The 18,437-nt window shown below is 39.4% G+C and overlaps 1 protein-coding gene across 3 annotated transcripts in view; it reads right to left on the bottom strand.

The window, feature by feature from the left end:
- The window catches only part of MED27 (mediator complex subunit 27), an 83,667-nt gene that overhangs the window by 53,241 nt on the left and 11,989 nt on the right, over positions 1 to 18,437 (bottom strand). The gene's annotated exons all lie outside the window — the stretch shown is intronic.

The raw sequence follows: 18,437 nt of genomic DNA, 5'->3' as shown, positions 1-18,437 counted from the left end.
TAAAGAAAAACCTACCCTTTAAAATAGCTGCTAGCATGTCTCCAAAGCATTGCAAGAAGATTCACATTCAGTAGCTTTCTCCTAACCTTTTATGTTACTTGCCAGTGAAAGACAAATTTAGGAAGGACACAGCATGAATTTGCAAGATTTTGAGTACGATCCCACTTCTCAGAGATGTAGGAAAGGCCACAGTGCTGTATCTGTCCTGAAACCAGTTTCAAGTGCAACAAGTCGCAAGCTTACCTCTAAAACCTCCCAGTTTGTATTTAGTTCTTTGCTTTTGAAGGAAGCTGGGGAAGGAATTCAGCGTCAAACAAACGCAACTTCCATCATTCTAGTCCCCACCTCAATGTGTTCTTTAAACTGTCTAAAGATGTGATTTGAAAAGGTGAACTGTTTAATAACTCCAACCCCAATGGTGTGAATCTAAAAAAGGGTACAGTTAGGAAAACACAATTTATGTATGTTCAGAAAATAAAGTGGGCTTAGGCAAAGCTACTCTGCAGGGGACTGACTGAAAATGAGCGAAACAAAGCTTGGTAAAGTGATCTACTTGAAAATAGCTATTAAAATGAGTGAAGCTATCCAGTGAGGCAATTTGACTCAAATGTCAATGCTCAGAGCATCCATAAGGCTTTTTAACAGGCTCCTGATACACTTGGGTGCTTTGCCACGTGATCTTGGCTGTGGCACAACATGAAGACACATTGCATTCCTAATGGGAAGAGAACCGTGCTCTGCCAGGGGAGGGGGGATTGTAGTACCCCAACAGCTCAGCTTAGACCAATGAATTTTGCTCGAATTTGTTTTTCTCCGACAGATTTCTGAAATGAAAAAGAAATCAATGAGAGCAATGGACAGCACATGTTTGAAAGGCAATGTTTCAAAGTGTCAGGGGCTTAGTTTTCAATCTTCACTCCCAGAATTTGCAGTGAGTGCAATATGCAGGGAATTAAAGGAAAAGACAGCTCTGGCAGAAGACCCCTCCAACTCCAGGAACACGCTTTTCCCTTTTCTCCTTGCATCTTACTAACAGCAGCCCTCCTGTAGCCATTTTGTGTTGGTGACACCAATCGCTGTGCAGAAGGACACTGACAGCTATTTCATGAACATATCAATTGGACAAGTGCTTAGAGATGGAGGTAACCAGCACAAAATACTGCTAAGCATAGATGCATTTTAAATGCAACCTTTTAAAGACATTTCATAGCCTCCCAGCTAGTCTGACATTTAGTGGTCAGGCATTAAAAAATTCAAAATAAATATATTTTAACAGTTTTATACATGAAGGCTGACCCCCAGTGATTAAACTATTTTTATTAATTATAGGTATTTCTTTATAATCTACCTTTGCTCCTAGGAATGCAGATCCAGCTGTCAAAATCTATAAGGGCCATTAAATATTTACCAACCATCCTTATAATGGGAGAAAAGGTCAAAGTTAATAAAACTGACAGGCAGCTTCTTTCCAACTTGATTTATACATTATTAAAGTATCACATACTGTATTGCACAGAATGCACGGCTTTTGGGGGCAAAGAGATGTTAACTGAAGAGACTAGGAAATTGTTTCTTAATCGCTTGTTCTGAGGAGCAGAAACAAGACTGAAGATAGCACCAAAACAGTAGCAGTAACATCAAAACTATAGCCTGAAGATTCAACCGTCCTGATGGATAATGACGTACACAGTTCCTTTTTCCCCTTGTAAAATAAACTCCTTTGTCTGTCAACATCAGACATGATAGCAAATCTCAGCTAGAAACATACCAATGCCCTCAAAATTTGTACTTTCCAACAAGAGAATGCTATTTCCAAACATACTCTCTTCACCTTAGGGAACACAACGGAATGTACTGTCGGAGGGTATGACGGGTGTTAAAAGGCTCATACAGGAAAACAGAGATGAGCTCAAGGGACACAAACCCGCTGAGGGTTAATAAACACACAGAAACCACATTTACCTGAAGTCCCTGAGTTAGAGACTGCTGATGGCTGGAATAGCACTGCAAAGAAGTGTCTACCAGCTACTGCAGGAGATGAGATACAGGGCAACAGAAGCCTTTGGCTGGACCGGCAGAGCTGCTCTGTCAGTCAGTGTCTCCAAAGAGTGATCCATGCAGGTCTAATGGACCCTGTAACCCAATAAAGCCAAAGTTGGGCACTTGTGGATGGTCACAACTGCCTTCTGTAGTGTATTCCAAACAAACTTCCATCTGCTTTTGACAACTGTGCTCATTTAAACCAGCAGAATGGTAAACAGCAATAGCTTGATCCATGGAATACTCCAAATGTTCACTGAGCTTGAGCGCTGGTGCAGCACTAGGTAGTACTGCAAAGCATTTCTTTATCAGCTGCTGAGGAATGCCCCATCATTCAGAGGCTTTATTACAGCAAGCATCCACATCTTCCAGCTTTGGGGAATTCCAAATGGATATGTAAAGTTAAGCTCTTTACCTCCTAAAGAAATTCCTCCTTAGAATTTCAACAAGATTGATCTTCCCCGCCCCCCCATACATGCAGATGAAACATAAAATGTATTTCACAAACATAGAATCTATTTCACAAAACTAGCAAATAAAACCATCAACAACAAAATCAACTGATAACACTTCGCAGCGAGGACATACACCAGTGCCAGCTTGCACAGTTTTAGGATGAGTCTCATGATACCTGATATTTTTCTTAGAAACTGTGTTTCCAAGTAGATGTGTGAATTCCACATTTAAAAATCAAGAGACTCTAGTTCTCAAGGATATCGGAAAAGTCCTTAAAACTAATGCTTAGAGCTTTACCTGAAGGTAAATAAACCAGAATTTGGACTGGTTTTAGTTTTTATTATTTTTGAGATTCATTATTTCTCTAGGTTAATGGCAACACAAGAAAAGATTATCACTAATGTTCTATAGGTGCCATAATTCATATTTTCAGTGTTCTTGAGTATATGAAAACTACATTCATGTATCGACAGCTCTTAACCTTCCCCACAAAGTGAAATACATCACAACAGAGTCACTTCCCCACAAAGTGAAATACATCACTTTGGAGTCACTTCCCCAACAGCTGTAATTGTAAAGTGAGCAATTTCTTCATTCATGTAAGATATCTTTGGCTTTCACATGAACTATTTAAAAAGAGAAGGTGTATTAGAGAAATGTAGACTGGATTTCATTCCAAAAGCACCCATATTCTTTAAAAGTGAATCACATAGTATTTGTTTATTCTACCCCAGTGACTCTCTTCTTACCAGAAAGACAACACACCCCTAAAAAAGCCAAAACATACAAAGAAGAACCCATCTAACCCACCTGGACATATCTGCTGCAGATGCTGGTTAAGGTTTGAAGCAGACAGAGAACTTCTGCTACAGCCAAAGGGCTTAAATCAGAACAATGTGGTATGGCCCTTTTGTTCAACAGAAATGTCCCGACTGTATCATGACAGTTTATATTTTGGCCTCCAGGCCTACACTACACTGTGTGTTATGAAACTACAAACATGTTCACAGTGCTAATTTAAAACTTTTTAAATTAAAGCTTCATCATTAGAATTGTGCTGGGTCTAAAGGTCTGTAGTTTACATAATTCATGGGCTGGAGATTTTGCATGTGCTGACTGCTGACCAAACAAGTCATTACAGTCCACTTACTGACAAGGCCATTGAACCGGATGGGTAGAAAGAAGGTAAGAAGGAAGGGTGGGGGGGAAATCACTTGGAACATTTACAGCTGATCGTGTCAAATCACAGTTGCACATTAAATTTACACGTTACCATTATTTAAAGCTTAAGCACCAATAGGTGCTCTTTCTTTAAAGACTGCAATCAGAAGAATGACTTTTCTTTGTAATCACATTACCCTGTTGTGGTATTATTTTCCTTTCTCATGTAAATACTGATTGAGCCCAGACGTAAACTGAAAAGCACTTTCTCAGAGATAATAATAATAAAAAAAAAGTTCATTTCCCTTCCTCCAAGAAAGGGAGTTTTACAGAAGAGCCTGACAGATACTTACCCATCATGGAACATTCACTGTAATACTGATGAATACATACACATTTGCCTTCTTTTAAGATACCCAGTGTTTTGCCCCTCATCATTAAACTATTTCTCCCTTGCAGCTAACAAGGGATTTGTCTATTATGATAAAACTCTAGTCCTTCCTTTGAAAAGAGCAATGAGCAAGCAAGCAGGACACTCCCCCAGTTTCATCTCTGCAGACTAAACTAGGCAAGAGAGAAATTACACTACCTTAATTGAGATTTTTAAGCTTCTCTCAGATAATGAGGCTGGTTTGGAAATTCTCTTTTTCTCCAAACAACGTTTGATCATTTCAGGACAGCTGAATTCTTAACTTGGCCAACACAGCATCAATAAACCAAAAGAGCAGTCTCCGATTTCTCTACTCATTGGTTTTCCTCTTGTGGAACTGGGTTGCAGGCTTTTCAATTAGTAAGAAAACAAGACATTGTGCCTTTGCTCCAGTTTACAATTTAATTACAAATGCTTTGTTCTGGGTTTTTTTAAAAGCACTTTTTGCCCCAAAACGCATTCCAGTTGACAAGAATATTTAAGTAACAAATACCTATCCATGATGGGAACAAAGGCTACCCCTATTCTATACTTTTAAATCCTTTTCCTAAACACCTTGATCTGTCTAAACTGTGAAATTAATGAGCTCACACTTCTGTTACAAGCCTTTTGCACAGCACAGCTTTTACCTGCATTGCACTGAGATGCACAGTGCCTGTGCCTCACCGTGGTCAATAAACCAGGGGATATAGAGCATTCCGAGGGCAAACATCTGCACATGCCACCTTGCTTTTCTCTGAGGTCTCTCCTCCTTCCTCTCAAGACCAGGGAGTTGAAAAACAACCGTAGACATTTTATATGTATATTCCTATGGTGGTACATATCTCTGTTTCTTCTAGCACCTTGTCTTCACTACATTTATTCCATTGTCTTTGAATCCCTGTTTTTGCCAAGAGTGCTGTTTTAATTAGTGTCAGATTTCAGCCTTAAAGTGTGCTCTTCCCTTACCCTTCCTTTGAAGACATTGAAGTTCTGCTGATGAATGACTGCATCAATGTTCCCCCACTGCAATACTGCTTGCAAGCCTTTGGCTTTTTACCATGCAGAGATAGCAAATCTGGCAGCACTTTCTTCAAGGAATTGGTCAAAACTTCAGCCTCTGCATCCCTTGCTGCCAATAAAATTAAAACTGTTCTAAGTGTCTGCAAAAGCCACTCCTCCTCCTCCTCCAGGTTTTGTTTTATTAAGTACTCTGGAATCCACTTAACAGTTACATTAGTGAAATATTATGTTTTTTTGGATAATGTCAGCACAAAGGGACACTACACAGACAACAGGCTCTGAAGTTTAAAGACATGAGGTATTGGAAATGGATAAAGAGGCAGAGTAATCATAATCTGGGGCTACTCCCTACTTACCTCTTCAAAAGAAAGAATAACTGTATTTTATACTTAAAATGTTCATAAATACCTCGACGTGCTCTGAAGGCCTTGAGTGTATCTGTTTCCTGAAAGACAACTAAATGAACTGGCATTTCACTGGATATGCAGCTACAACCCAGACACGTAAAAGAACCACAAAAAGTAGATTAAAATTATTACATTGTGTTCTGCATCTGTATGTCAAAAATAAAACCACGTGCAGTAACGAACAGTAGTATTTTCAAGTAATCCTGAGCTCAAGGGTAGTAGTTGGCACAAAGGTGATCCACTTACAGACAAATGATCTCAGTGTCACTCTATGCAATATATTCACACTTGTGTGTTCACTTAATGGATTTCATTAAAGTCTAAAGACCCAATAAGTGCACTTGACCAATAATTGACAGAAAGTTCAAATTCTTTTTTTTTTTTTGACAAAAGTATTATCATTGCATAGGACAACTAATTTGTGGCAGGGACAAGTTATTGCTAAAACTCAAGACTGACTAAGGACACAATCAGTATCCTCCCCCAGTGCTGCTGTGCTCCCTTAAACAGTCACCGGATCTTTGAACTGAAGCCATTGCTCTCCTACTAAGATTAATATTTTCTAAATCCCTAGACTAAATCTTTGGTGTCAGGGGCTCAGGTGGCAGCTATGTCAGCATAAAGAATGGCCTGCTGCCTCCGTGACTGGGGATGCTCAGGTGCTTATAGCAGAAATGTGACGATACTTTAAAACTGAGTGGTAGAATAAAGGAAACACTCCTCAGATTGTCTAACAGCATGCCATGATTTGCAGCACTGTGGTTGGGCTTTACCTCTACAGCCAACAGAGTACTTTTCAGACAAATAAAGAAATTAATACTCTTCTCCAACAAAATGCTTGTGTAAATCCAACTAGCCCAATTGCAGCAGCAGACAAAGAAGAAAAAGACAGTGGAAGAACAGATGAGAAGGAAGTCCATTAGGAGATAAACAATGTAGCAGGAATGACCTTGGCTGCTACTTGTCTTGTTCTTTTTTTTTTCCCCTAACTCATTAAATTTAATTATTTTAACTTCTGTTAAATGTCTTTCCTGAGCTTTGCTCACTTGCACAATAATTAAAGTGAGCAAAATACTCAGATTACAAATCCCCATAACTGAGTATCAGACACTAGCTATTAGTCAAGCCACAGGTCTTTTCTTCCAGCAAAGGGAATCCTGGTTTTACTGATCTCCCATGGCCTTCCTGAGGCCAGCAGCTGTAGTCAAAGATAAGAGCTTCAGCACACACTTCATCCTGCCACACGTATGCCATGGGCAGATGGATATGCTCTGCCAGGCGACACCAGATATCACCACTCTCTTCTATTACAGGTGATCACAGTCCCACGCCAGCAGGAGTTGCAGGAATAGGGTTTAAAGTGAGCTGAACTTGCCAAATTAGGAGAGAATGCTTCCTTAAATGGTTACTTTTGCTAATAACCTAGCAGATGTCCCAAAGCAATGCTGCTGGGAATGCTAATCTCCAGCCTGCTAGCAAGGGCAAACAATTTAAAGCCTGAAGCAGAACAGGCAGATCTGGAACATAATGTATGTGGCCTATTTCTCTATATGAACATCATTACTATAGCTTTAGAACATTCGTGGATGGATGAATTTAGACTCCTTCCAATACAGTGTCGAAGTAGCCCACAGAAAGCATTCCCACATTAAGTAACAGCAACTGCTAAAGGTCACTTACGGAGTGGTTAAAGAGATTTAGACTCTTGCCCTCCCCTGTAACAACACCCATTTTTCCACAGATAAACCCTAGACTCACTGCAGGTGAAAGTTAAAAGATCAGCTACATTCTGGAGGATGACAAAAAGAAACACATCATTTTCCCCCTTGGAAACATACCACATTGAACATTGAATGGACATCTCCAGACTATTTCTTGGGGAAAAACATCACCACCACTGTACTTCCAAGCAGAATGCTGAAATGTGATGGTCAAGAGAATATGAAACTTCCCCCTCCTCCAATGCAATTAAAAAAAAAAAAATATTAAAAAAAAAAAAGAGCTTTTCTGCCCTTACTCAGATTTTCTGTATTCAAAATTAATGACATACATCAGAATCCTGTTTGCAACCTGACACTGGCTCCAGGGAGACAGAGCAATCCTGCTGATCAGTTGCAGCCGGCCAAGCTCTTCCTTCTCCAAGAAGTGTTACTGAAGTTCTTCTCCAACTAAACAATACTACATATTAACCAAGAACTCTACATTAAAACTCAACTATATTTTCCCAACCCCTTCAGAACAGCTGTTTATGGCTCACAACATGGACTTCCAGGGATCTGATCCCAAGCAGAGCACAGGAATTTAAAAAACAGCTCTGTATTTCATTAGGACACTATATGAGCAGCTGGATAATCAAATCTAGGATCCTTGTCCTTTGTATACAAGGTAGAGGGATCCTCTTACTCCATACTGGTAGAGACCAAAATGTGTGTTCATCCATCAGTCTGTGCAATGCACTATGGATAATAGCAACATATGGACGAGCTTTGTTTTAAAAGAATAAACCCCTACCCTTAGGGATTTTTGAATGTCTCTAATTTCAGATGACCAAAGTGTAATGCATGAAAAAGCACTTTAAAAGATATCTGCAGTTAGACATACAAAAAGAAGTAGACATTTAGTCAGATTATTTTTCAAGGAGTTAAGTCATGAACGTTTTTAGGAATGTAAAAAGAATCCATCAGGTTTGATTGATAAAAGTGTAACTTTTAACTAAGACTGAAAAAACTGAAGACTGGCAACATTTTTTTCCCAGAATAATATGCTTCCTTGGCTTTTTTTCAGCACTGTGCACATAAATCAAAGAAATGTTAAAGTAGCCCATACATCACAAGTTGGCATTTCTAAACTATTTACAAAATCTGTAATAGTCAAGAGGATGGAAAACACAGAAGTGTGACCAGCAAAGTTACTGCAAGAAAATAAGGCAGTTCTACCATCCCAGCAGGTTAATTAAGGTTGGAAACAACTATTGATTGCAGAACTTAAAAACACTAAACCAAAATAATCCTCATAATGCAGGGTTACAAAAACCAAACAAGACATTGTATCAGCCAAAACAGAGAGAAGGTGCGTTTGAGCAACATGCTTGTTCCACAATTCAGGTACATGGTTCTGAAAATACATTAAGCAAATGCTCCAATACTTTTTACAAGGGCCTGCAGGGACAGGCCAAGGGGAATGGCTTTAACCTGCCAGAGGGGAGACGGAGATGAGCTCTTAGGCAGAAGCTCTTCCCTGTGAGGGTGCTGAGGCGCTGGCACAGGGTGCCCAGGGAAGCTGTGGCTGCCCCATCCCTGGCAGTGCTCAAGGCCAGGTTGGACACAGGGGCTTGGAGCAAGCTGCTCTAGTGGAAGATGTCCCTGCCTGCGGCAGGGGGTTGGAACAGGATGAGCTTTAAGCTCCCTTCTAACACCAATCACTGTGTGATTCTATGATAAGTCTTGAAGTACGTACAGAAGGAGGACTGACCTTACACCTGCAAAGAGACAAGACCCAAAGTTATCAGTAACTCCAGTGCTCAGCTGCATATCCATCAAATTTTCACACCCCAACATCTAAGCATACAACAGATTTACAAAGCTCAGGTTTTCCTCAACAACTTTTACAAACGAGAATCTTCATCTCTTCTTCTGAGAGGAAAGACATGGATTATGGAAAGCTCACCTGTCCATCTGTTGAAGATGTCACACTCTTGACTAGAGAGTGCAAAAAGCACAGAGATGTTTTACAACCAAATCCAAAACTTACTGTAGTCTGAACTGGTGTAAAAGCCATATGCTTTGCAAAAACACCTCTTATGCTACACATTTTTTAACCACAGCACAAAGAGTAACAGTTCGAAAGCTGCTGTAATCTTTATTTCTGAAAATAGATCACATATTCTTACTCTCATCTGCCACGCTCAGGGAAGCTAACTGATCAGAAACTGGAAAACACAATGAAATGCTACGGTGTGCAATGGAAGCTAAAGACACACTCTGTTGCAAGGACTTACGTGCAGTTTACAGGTAACACAGCAGCCTGGAGAGCCCGGGATCAGGACCAGGATAATGCACTGAGCAGAAAGGTTCAGTGGGATGGCACATAAAGCAGTTTTACAGTTTTCTCTGTCAGTGTTGAAGACTTGCAGTAGGAGTATTTCAGATGAAGCCAGGGGATTGGCTTTAGGAGCAAAACAAATGGAATACACTTCATACTATTTTCATGGGAGCTTATAATGGTATTATAATTAACTCAATTACACCACAAGATTAATAGCCTTTAAAATGCTCCCAGCAATTCATTACAGGCCTAATTAAAACTCTCTTTTGGTGCTGAGCCAGCAAGAAATATGAAACTACTTGTTAACTAACAATACAGAAGTATATACGGTATTATCTTTATCACGCTGTTTGTTTCCATGGTCACAATTCAGTGAGCAGTTTGCTTTGGGTTTTTAAAAAAATAATATGAAAGACAAGTAAAAAGGGACAAGATGCCACTATAGAGGCTTCAACACCTGCAACAGTTCACTATACCTAACCAGTTTATTCCTAGTTTTGCTGCTACAGTTAAGGGCTTCTACAATAGCAGATGCCTTTCCTCCTACACATCAATTAATTTGCAAATGCACTCAGGTTGTAGAAATAATGAAGTGCTGAATGCTTTTCTATTGACAAGTTTTGCTGTCAGGAGGTGGGTGCTGTAGGCGAGCTGCTAAAATGCGCTGCTGCTATATGCATGCCAAAGGAGAGACATGCCACGAGAAACTTGGTCGACAGCTGACAGGGCACATCTATTATTTTATTTACCCCTCTGTCACTGGAACCAAAAGGAAGAAATCCTCTCCAAAAGTTTTTTATCGTATATATAACACCGTTTGCAGTGAGATTTGAGCTTTTGTCTCGACCCCAGAAACACTTCATATTCAAGGAGAGCAACGGTGGTTTTCCATATATTGTTATATATGCTAAAAAAGTGACATTAAGGTTACAAATGAAGAATTCAATAGCTAGGAAATGCTTGAATTCTTATTGTCTGCGCAATCTAAATCCATCTGCTTATGCTAAGGATTCAGACTTTGATTATGTGCTTCTTTCCAAAAGACCTCAAATTACCAGTCTGCAGGATCCCATGGATGAAGAGGCAGTTATTCAGCACCATTTTCATGCACAGAATGTTATTTACAGTATTTCACACAATGCCCACACTTATCTTCTCAGATGTCTTCCATGATATTTTTCCTGCTTTATCTTGCTTCTTTACAAATACTGTTAAATTTACCTTCACAATTTTTATTCCACTCATGCTGGGTGTGGATCTGGGGAAACTCAGATTTTTTACTAAATGTTTTTACTACTTACTATAGCTGTAGTAGAGTTTCTATAGATACTAAGTGCAATCAGGTGCTCAGCAAGCTTCGAAGCCGACAGAAAATGCTTTAAGCCAGATCATGGCAAGGTTGGAATGCTCTACCCTGCTTCTATCACTTGAAATAAAGGATTAGTTGGTAGCAGTTCAACATTACTTTCTGCCTTGATCAGCTACTAATTGGAAGTGAAGCACATGTTGCCAGCTGTTCTCTGAAAGCAAGATAAAAACTGAGATTCTGAACCTTCAAACTCAAATCTATTCTCTGGAGGACAGCACGTTCACATGGATATAGATCCTTCTCATCACGAGTCCTCAAGTTAGAATGTGTATAGTTAGTGACCACAAAACAGAGCAACCAACTCTTGAGAATCTGGATGATTGAAGTTGATCCTTTCCACAAGCTTCTTAAGAACTACTAAGTCAATCTGAAAAAACCTTGGTGAACATTCAGTCTTGCCTCTTAGCTAATTCAAGTTACTTCTGTGTTTATAATTTAGCAAATATACTCAGAAAAAAACAGAATATGCATGTGCTCACCTTTTTGATGGAGAGGAATAGCCCCATACTGTTCTCCAATTCTTTGTATTTAATTACCACAAGTGTTTAAACTATGCACCTTAGCTGTAATAGCTGTTAAATTTCTATTTTCATTACTAAATTTGTTTTGTCTTTGCTATTATGAAGAACCCTCTTATCCACTTTTTCTTCTTCAATAAAGATGGTGGTAGAGTGAGTCATCCTCTTTTCTGAGTGAAATAAATGGAACTTTTTTGATCATACAGAAGCAGCACAGGAACCAAAATGCTTTTGATCAGTTGTCATGTCTCTCAACTAGAAAACCATAAATTAACAGGCACCTAGGCAAATGGTAACTGAGTAGTTTTACAATTAAACTAACACTTAAAACCATTTTAAAGTGTTAGTAACTGAAAATGTTATTGGTACAGGTACTAAGAGGTAAAGAAATCTGTTGTTAAAAAATAGATGATTTTCTGTTTCTTAAAATATGCAATTTTCAGGCTGACCTTGTCCCTTTTAAATTTTTATAGCATCTTCAGTTCCAATTTGAGATTTTCATATGGGGTAGGCAAATCTTCTTATGTTCTATATTAAATGCAAGACACCTTCTTGGCATGATCTGCAATATTAATAATATAACAGTACCAATTTCAGGAGCAGCAATGTGGCATCAACACACATACCTACATGAATAGAAATTTAACGGTGTATATCACAGAAATCCTTAATGTGTCTCGGGGAAAAAAAAGTAGGTTTAAGACAGCTCAAACAATTTGAGAATTCCTCTTTTACCACATACACACATGCCCTTGTCATGCTTCACAAAGTAACCCTGATGCAAGAAAACATATGCTTCTCTTTAATGGACTCAAAATAGGAACAGAGGGGAAAGAGAATGATGCTCAGGGCCGAACACAGGCTTCTGAAGACCAGACTTGCAGCTGTCACTGTGTTTGGCATGTAATGTCCCTACCCACACAAGCCCTGCAGTACTCCTATCACTAATTGCCATGCTTTTTGGAAGTGACTACAGATTCCTTATTTAGCTTATTAGGAATCTGCACTGATGTTATCAGAGGAGTTTAAAGACTCTGAGACTGAGATGCTCCTAAGTTGCTGTGGGACTCACCTAAAGCCACAAGGAAACCTAAATGATTAATTTTTATGGATTTCAAAGGAGACTGACATACATTTAATTTTCCATGCATCATCCAGCTTGCAGGCACTCTGCAATAACCCAATTACTACTTACATGTCTATTACCTAACTCAGATATTTCAGCTCCTCACCTGAACATGGACATACCTTATTTCTGTACCTTGATAATCACTAAGACACTTACTGGATCAAAACCCAGCAGTTTCTCACTACCACAGTTTAAGGCACCAACTAAACAGACGTTTCTCTCACTGTTTTGTGGACTTTATTATTAATGAAGTAAAAATTGCAGACATCAATCTTTGCTTGAGATGGTCACCATAAGGGAAATAAATAGCAAGTTAATGTGGCTGGCCACTGTGGCTTAGCAGGCATATTTACGGGAAGGGAAATTAAGAGCACTATCAACCACAGAGCTAGAAGCAAGGTAACACTGGACTGGTAGAGAAAATTCTTCTATACAGCTTCATCTGGCCAAGAGCTGTGTTTCCTCCCTCAAATCATAAGACAAACTTCTGTGATTGTTCCAACTACTTCACTCTTCTCTCTGAAGACCACAATGCTTAGAAGCCCTAAGGATATATTGGTCAGAACAAATGGACACTACTGATCTTTTCCTCTTTCTCCAATGTTTCCCATTGACAGCACCATCCTACTGTGAATAGGTATCCACCTCATTTTATCAACTGCTTCCCACTGAATCATAACGTATCAAATACACATGGTCTGTCACCTTCCATAACTTGCCACTCTTGAACAGCCACAAAACGCTGTACCCTATATCCTCGCTTATTCTTTCCTACCTTTCTCACCTCAAAACCCAAGGCAACCCTTTCTCCTCCAACAGTTTTTCATCTGCCCAGAAACACATACTTTGTGGAACTAAGCACACCACAATACCCAGCACTGTAGCTGTGGTGGGTGCAGAACATCAGAGAACTGCTGGAAGTAACTAGTTTAGTTTGAACAGCAAATTGAGAATGCAAAAACATATTATCCATAAAAGAAAAAAATCCCACAAACCTGCACCTTTTTGGTCTTAAAGATAGACAAGGAAATTGCATTAGAGAAAGTACACAATCATTACATTACAATTAGACTTCAAAAGAGACAAAAGCTGATAAATTCAGTATTAAGTTTTCCAAAAGCATCCATAACTCTTCAGCAGCGCATGTAATTATACAGCCAAAAAGGATCTCTCTGTATGAGATCATACCACCAGCTACATGACAAACTGGTGTGTGTTTAAGGAAACTGGGGCGGCGGAGGAGCAAAACACAGCTTTTAGCAAACCATGACATTTTATCTTGTTTCTAGAACTTCTCTAGCTAGGAAATCTTCTGTAAATGAGGACACTACCTACCTCCCAAAGTTTTTCTTACCAGACCAAATAATTCAGCAACATATACGACCAACAACTCAACTACAGTTTTTGCCTGAGGCATTAAGACATAAAAGAGCAAGGAAAACTTATAAATGGTGCTGAAGACCTGCTGGTGGCACACTAAACAAACAGGAACAATTGAAAGCCACAGAGCACTTAGTAATTTATACTACCGAGTCTAAGGCTTGGACAGTAAGGAAAACAGATGGCTCTGCAATATGGAGATGGCTCAATCGGCACAGGGATGCTGCACTAACGTAGTGGCAATAGTGTGCCTGGTTGCTGCAACAGCCACAGCAAACTGAATGCATCATTTCAGGCTTTAAGACAAAACAAAAGTAAATGAGAGTAAAACAAAATAGAACTACTTATTCCAGTTAGCTTATACTCCTTGCTAAAGCGTGATCTGAAGTTTTTCTGGACAGTCCCACATTGTTTTGAGCAAATCCACCTGGCACTAGCAGCATTCCTCTTCCTGTCCAATCCCCTTCCCAGTAATTCTGCATCCTACTGAACAGCTCTGAATGTCAGCTATTTAGTTCCACTTTTAGATCTGCTTTAAATAAAAGTGTGCTGAGTAAAAGCTGCATAACGAAGGCACAAAACCATGGAGATGGCACAGACTGCCATTGGGCAGCACTACCAAACTGCGGGGGTTTCATTTTCTGATCTTCTTCCTAGCAGACTCATTTCATTTGTGGAACAAAACCAAGGGAATTTTAGTTACATGCTGAAGCAGATGAGCAGCTGGCTGGGCTCAAGTGAAGTCCTGTTTTGGACCTTGAGGACATATTCAGAGGCAATGGACTCACTGTGGACATGCACATATAAACATGTGAAGAACTGCTGAAGGACTTCTTGACAAATGCATAAGGAGCTCCAACTAACTTGCTTTAAGTATTACGTTTCAAGGCCATCATGACTGAGCAATAGAGCAGTCGTGCAAAGACTTCTAATAACCTAAAAATCTAACCTGCAACTTTTCATAAAAGCCAAATCATTATAAACTCTGACCACAGGAACTTCTTTATATATATATATATACACATATATATATACACACAGATATATACACACACATATGTGTGTGTATGCTCTCTTTAGGGAATCAGAGCACAAATGAAAAACTAACTTTAAATCCAAGCACAAGATTCTTCTTCCTATGAAACTCTCCTATGATAAAGCAGGTTGTTTAAAGGGGAAAGGCGCCTTCTTTGCTCAAATACTTACGATAACAAAGCAGTTTTCTTCCCCTTTTCCAATGGGTATTTTACATTGGCAGCTGAAAAAAATCACTGTTTCCATAAGTAGCCTTTTAATGACAACAGACATCATCATGGGTTAAAATCATAAAATAGATTTAAGCAACTTGCAGGAACAGATAAACCAAATTGGTCAGTAAATGCACTGTTTGGCTTCAGCAGCCACTGGGAAAATCACTAAGGATTTACTGCTGCTCCCATTTGATCACGCAAGCCTCTGAAAACTTTGCGTGGGCCATTATTTATTTAAAGAAATATTCTTTCCATATTTACCATAAGTGTAGCGAACATGAGACATTAGTTTTCCAGACTTCACATTGTGGCTGACAAAGCAAAACGCATACTGACGTTAGAGGGCCATCAGAGCAAGACTCTCTAAAAGGCCACCTTAAATAAATGCATAAGAAATGTCTCCTCAGTCCACTCAAGCAGAGTCTCCAGCCACTGCTGTATGTCAGTGTCTATTTTAAAAGCAGGTCATGGATGCTTACAGCAAAGCCTCAGACCCTTCATTTCTATACAGCTGGGAATTACTACATTTTGCAAGTTAGCACATATGAAAATACGCTAAGGACAGTACTCTGAGTTAATTTAGACTCCAGAAGTTCTACTACAAATGTCCTTTGAAAAACATTCCTTACCACGGTTTTTCTGTGGGGGGAAAGTGACTCAAAGAATCATTTTGGCTCTTCAAAAAAATTAACAAGGACTTTGTTCACCTCCGTATGCAAACATGGTTGTCTGTAACATGGAAACATGATTTTGAAACACTGCATTTACAAGACATAATAGTCCAGAGCTGTCTGCTCTCTATGGACATCTGTATTGTACCAAGCTGCTGCATAAAGCACTACTAATGAGATGTTCTTTCCATTCCCCACAAGCACCTGCCTCCACACATTAAGAGAGTTATGCCGACTCTTTCCCATCTGTGCTGCACTTCGAATAGACAACATCATCCCTTGGATGCAGCAACTCTAGCAACTGACTGGATCACCTAACAAGACAGCTAGACTGCAGATTTCCTCACAGCCTTCCCCTGAAAGAGATTTGTTTCTTCCATATCTGTAGAGTGTAGTGGACAACTGCTCCACCTCAGGTCTTCCAGAGGGATGGTATTGGCTTGAAGGAAATACAACTAACTACCTCCCTCATCGACAGCAGAAAGCAAGCACATTGACTTGTGCCCTTTATGTATTGATGCTCTAGCTGAGTAAGTTAAGATGTACAAGGGAAAAGCAAAGAGCACCAGAAGTGGGTGTGCGACCAAGAAAAGCACAGTAGCAATTTTATATCTTCTTCAGTGCTCCTGAAATGTGATTACAGTTGACCTTTAAATCTAGTAGATCAACCAATCAATTCTGCTGGAACAATCCTGTGTATGTGATCTAAGGGCATACCCATACTTAAAAATCTTCCAGAGGCTGCCTGGCACAGTCATTTTATTTTGCTGTAAAAGTTACCAAGATTTGTCTCAATCGATTTTACTTACAAGAAAAGCACAACATCCAAACTGCAGCATCAGCAGACACTAAAGGTCTTAGCTTCTTGCAGGATGAATACAATATCAATAGTTATTAGGATGTATTCATATGAGGTACACAAGAGGGATGGAAAGAAGATGTTAGTAATCTCACTTAATCCTAACACAGACCCAAGTCAGGTTCTTCAGACTGTGGGAAAAAAATGATTACAAGGAGAACTATAAACACTCTGAAGTATTTGCCAGGCAAAACATTGACTGCGAAACTGAAAACATATTTAACAGCACTTCAAGTAGTAAAGCTACTAAATCATGCTTTAACAAAATAACCCAAAAGGGGTTATTTTGGGTGGCATTTGTCTATAGCAGGCTCAGAAGCAAAATCAGCAACCATTAGTGATCCTACTCGTATGTAATATCGCTCTTAGGTTTCTCATTCTGTAGCACAATCTTCATCATAGAAGGGAAGGAAAAGAAAGACATGACTTGTGAAACCCCATCAAGCAAGCTGTGGACAGAGGAAAGAAGAGGATGTGCAACTCCAGAGTCCCCCTCAGTCCCATTATACACTTGGCAACGCTGCCACTTCCCCATCCCCATCAGAAGTATTCACACATGGTATTATACACTTGGCTCACACAGACAACTTGACAGCAAATTCTTTTATGCACAAAGTCATTAGCTTCACTCCGTGTTATATGCCAGGGTGTCCAGAAAAACCAGAAAACTGGAAATTAATTTTTGCCTTATCAGGCACAAGAGAGATTACAGAATTTATCAGCTCCATGATGTACAAAACCTCCACAAACAGCTCTGGATGAAGCACGAAGCAGTGCAGCCAATCCCTGCCTCCTTCCTCCCTCCCCCCCCGCCCCCCCCCAAAAAAAGATGGCAATGAGCAAACTGAAAATGCTACATTGAAAATTCTGAAAATACAAGATTTGACTCCAGAGTAAAACTGAACCATACGGCAAGCCAGAGAACTTGTGAAGTCTGAGTGCAGAGACAACTGCAGAGGAAACTCTAAATAGAACCCATCTGAAAGCATATGGGTAGGGCAGGAACATCAGAATAAAAATCTAACTAATGGTAAAACACACAGTGATGCTTTTTTCTTAAAAGTCATGTAGGAAGAGAAACATATAGCCAACCTCATTGAGAGATAACCTGGGTGGAGGAGGAAGTTATTATCCTTTTAACTGCAGCTTATTTGATACAAAAGTGACATTTTCTCTGAATGAAGAATTCCTTTAACATAAAGAAAATCCAACTTCTGAAATGAGATAGAGCCCAGTAACACTGCAGTAGTTGAGAATGTCATGATTTCCATCAAAAAACTGTTTTGCAGAGATTAGGAACAGCTGTTTCAAACTGAATTAGACTAAAACTGGAAACAAGCTGTCAAGACCCAAAAAAATATATTTTATACATAAAAGGATTTGATTCAGCTGTTCTCCTGTGGTGGTCAGCCAAAAGAGAGAAATAAAGTAACATCCTGAGATTCCAGACGTTGTCGCAAAGATTCTCTCATTTTGAACACTCTTTATGTAGATTTATTCCTTTGAGCATTTGGAATAGGAAAAATGTCAAACAGCTCATATCACAGATTCTTGAATATTTTCAAACCACAGGCAGCTTAAAACAGTTTAAAGACACTCCAGGACTCTTTCTGCTCTAGTCCCCATTTTCTGCAACTTTTGTAGCAGTAACAGGATGTTGCAGTAAGGAAAATACACTCAATTGCTGTTGACATGAGAAGATTAAAATAATACACTTTAAC

Source organism: Neopsephotus bourkii, unplaced genomic scaffold (assembly GCF_033783945.1).
Source record: "Neopsephotus bourkii isolate Nb327-2 ecotype Australia unplaced genomic scaffold, CSIRO-AGI_Nbou_v1 NB_659, whole genome shotgun sequence".
NCBI lineage: Eukaryota > Metazoa > Chordata > Aves > Psittaciformes > Psittacidae > Neopsephotus > Neopsephotus bourkii.
This window is presented reverse-complemented; position numbering and strand designations above follow the sequence as displayed.